This window comes from Sinocyclocheilus anshuiensis, unplaced genomic scaffold, assembly GCF_001515605.1.
Source record: "Sinocyclocheilus anshuiensis isolate Anshui unplaced genomic scaffold, SAMN03320099.WGS_v1.1 scaffold228, whole genome shotgun sequence".
Classification (NCBI taxonomy): Eukaryota; Metazoa; Chordata; class Actinopteri; order Cypriniformes; family Cyprinidae; genus Sinocyclocheilus; species Sinocyclocheilus anshuiensis.
The window spans coordinates 1-3,461 of record NW_015557059.1 but is presented as its reverse complement, the minus strand read 5'-3'; the positions used below and the strand labels follow the sequence as shown (position 1 = coordinate 3,461).

Below are 3,461 nucleotides of genomic sequence, written 5' to 3'. Positions count from 1 at the left end.
CATAATTAATTGTTATTATAATAGTAAGTACATGTAACATGTGTAACAAGGACACCTTAAAATAAAGTGTTACCCAAAGAATTGAATGGGTGGTACATCTCTAAATTCATAATTTTACTGTTGTAACATCAGAAAAAAGCATTGTAAGGGTGTTTTAAATTATTGTTCAAATTTTCTTTCAGTCTACAGTGACAAAGAGTTTTACTTTTAATAGTTTTATTTAATAAATCACCAGTTATTGAAATATGCACTCTTTGATTGACAGGTGTATACTGACTGAAGAGCAGCGCAGGATGTTCGAGAAGCTCTCCGTGTACTGCGATCGTACGTGCAACTGATTCCCGTGTCATTCATACTGGGTAAACCTGATTTACAGTAGTGCTTTTTTTGGGATTAAAACAATCAATTCTCAACTTCTCTCTCTTCCTGCAGGTTTCTACGTGACTCTTGTGGTGACTCGTTGGTGGGGTCAGTTCGAGAGCATCCCGTGGCCGGATCGCCTGTCAGCGCTGGTTAGCGGACACGTCCGGGGCGCAGATGAAGGGGCCAGACTCGTCCGCAGGAGTCTAATGTGTTACGCCAACCTGTCAGGCATCCTGATCTACCGCTTGGTCAGCACCGCCGTCTACAAGAGGTTCCCGACCATGAGCCACCTGGTTCAAGCAGGTAAACTGGGATTCAGGCCAAGAAATGTGGCCTAGAACAGCGATTAAAGCCATGTTTTGTGCCGGTACCCTTCAGTATCTGGGATTTAACCTCAAAGGGGAAACAGGAAGGAATTACGGCCAGATCCCTAAGAGCTTTGGCTGTATATAGCTCACACAAACGTAAATTCTGTCATAATTTACTCAACCTCAAGTCAAGTCACTTTTATTTATACAGTGCTGGACTGTTTTATTCTATACAGTAAAAGTGAATGGGGCTGCAAAAATGACAAAAACCCTGTAAAAGTGCTTTGTACTTTTGTAGGGGGGCATTGTAATTGTACCAAATCCTTGTTAATGTACTACATAAAGTCTGTAAGATTGTACCTTTTACATCCTAGTCTAGTTTTAATATTAGAAACAGTAGGCTACTAATAGTATTAGTTATGTATTTTTTAAGCTATGCCTCTGGATAATTAATTTTTAGAATAGAGATCACCGTTCTCCCACGATTCTGAAAACAAAACATTAGATAACCAAACAAAATAATTTGTAGGATAATTTACTTGAGTTTCTGAAAAAATGCTTATTTAATGTTATAAATTAGTCTATTTGAAAATATTTATTAATTTAAATGAATTCATTATGTAAAAAATCATTTGAAATGAATATATAACTTGTTTCGTCCGGAGTTTTTGAACGTAGGCCTATCTCTTGAATGAATGATTCAGACATCAAATACATTTTAACAGTCACTGGTCACCACCTACTGGCATAATGTAACATATACAATCTTTCTGGATCAGCGGCTGCACGAAAGCAGGTTTAAATATTCGGATGTGATTGTGATTTCAAAGGCTTAATAGACATAGCGGAATCATCGTCATTTACACTGAACAAAATTATAAACGCAACACTTTTGTTTTTGCCCCCATTTTTCATGAGCTGAACTCAAAGATCTAAGACTTTTTCTATGTACACAAAAGGCCTATTTCTCTCAAATATTGTTCACAAATCTGTCTAAATCTGTGTTAGTGAGCACTTCTCCTTTGCCGAGATAATCCATCCACCTCACAGGTGTGGCATATCAAGATGCTGATTAGACAGCATGATTATTGCACAGGTGTGCCTTAGGCTGGCCACAATAAAAGGCCACTCTAACAGATTTAGACAGATTTGTGAACAATATTTGAGAGAAATAGGTCTTTTGTGTACATAGAAAAAGTCTTAGATCTTTGAGTTCAGCTCATGAAAAATGGGGGCAAAAACAAAAGCGTTGCGTTTATAATTTTGTTCAGTGTAGAAATAAGATTGTGTTTATTTGAATCGAGATCACGATCTTTTAATGATTAATCGTGCATACAAATGAGCCTGTTGCCTATGTATTTTTGTATGTCATATTTGTACCAGACCTCAAAGGTAACCTGGGCCCCCCCCCCGTGATTTTTGGAGCTTGACAGCCCCTGATCACTGTATGATTTCATGCAAAAGAGCAAAGTCAACATTCTTCAATTTGGGAGAAAGTCATATGGGTTGAAAACTCTCCTGTACTGTAGGTCTGATGACGGCTGAGGAACTGAGGCAGTTAGAGGAACTGCCCTCCCCTCATAATAAGTTCTGGGTTCCCTGCATGTGGTTTGTCAGTCTGGCCATGAGAGCTCGATCTGAAGGACGCATCAATAATCACGTCGCAATGACCGCCATCCTCAACGTATGTCTGTCTGTGTATATATAGACTCATCACTCCTGTGATTCTGATTGTATATGTGTCATAAATATCACTTTTTTTTACGAAAATATTTCGTATTGAATAAAAATGTTTGGTTAATATCCAATTTTATTTTACTGTTTTAATGTTTGCCATTTATGATGATGGTATTTATCATAGAATACCATTTGTAATATATTCAAGAAAACTCATATATGCAGTGCTGGGTAGTAACTGATTACATGTAATCTGGATCAGATTCCAAAAATTGAGTACTCGTAACTGGATAATACAGTATTACAATGCTCAGCAGTATTACAGCAATGGTAGTGTTAAAACAAGTTAAGGTAATCTAAAAAATCTGTCAGAATACATTACCTAAAATGAGTAAAATTATGACGTATGCACTAACTACAATTTTCATCATGTAATCTGTAATCAGTAATGGACTACAATTTGTAAGTAATCTACCCAGCACCATATATCTGTTTATATTATTATTGTTGTGAACTAACGGCTCTGAACGATTCACTGAGTGGAGTCTGATTCAAACCGCTAACGTACGAGTTTGTTTAATGAATCTTTTGACTGAACCGTTTCATACGAATCGTTTTTCGTGAATGGCTTTCGCTGCATTCAGTAAACATAGCGCGAAATGTAACGAGATTATGTATGATAAAACGCACCTCATGATGATTAATGCGTATGAACCTATAAAATATACATAACTCTTAACAGTTTTCGATTTATTTTAATACTGACATGACTGAATAATAACTCGCTATTCAGTGAAGGAGTCGTGAATTCATTAAAAGTCCAGACCCGTCTGATTTGAAACAGCTAAATTACGAGCAAATTCAAGGCTGTTTCATGTAACCTTTTGCCTGAACCGTTTCATTTTGATATGGACATAACAGAAAAATAACTCGTGGTCCAGTGAGGGAGTCAGTAACGGGTTTGAACGATTCACTGACTGAATTGAGTTTGATTCAAACCGCTAATTTACGAGCGAGTTGAATCTTTTTGACTGAACCATTTCATATGGACATAACAGAAAATTAACGCCTGGGGCCAGTTGTTCAAAAGTAATCTGATCGGATTTTGGCCAT

General features: G+C 37.1%; 1 long non-coding RNA gene across 1 annotated transcript in view; it reads left to right on the top strand.

The window, feature by feature from the left end:
• The window catches only part of LOC107676457 (uncharacterized), a 3,442-nt gene extending 2,624 nt beyond the window's left edge, over positions 1-818 (top strand). The window contains exons 2-3 of the long non-coding RNA XR_001632739.1: positions 266-359; positions 433-818. This is a non-coding gene — a long non-coding RNA (uncharacterized LOC107676457). The remainder of the gene's footprint in view (positions 1-265; positions 360-432) is intronic.
• Positions 819-3,461: the final 2,643 nt, after the last annotated feature.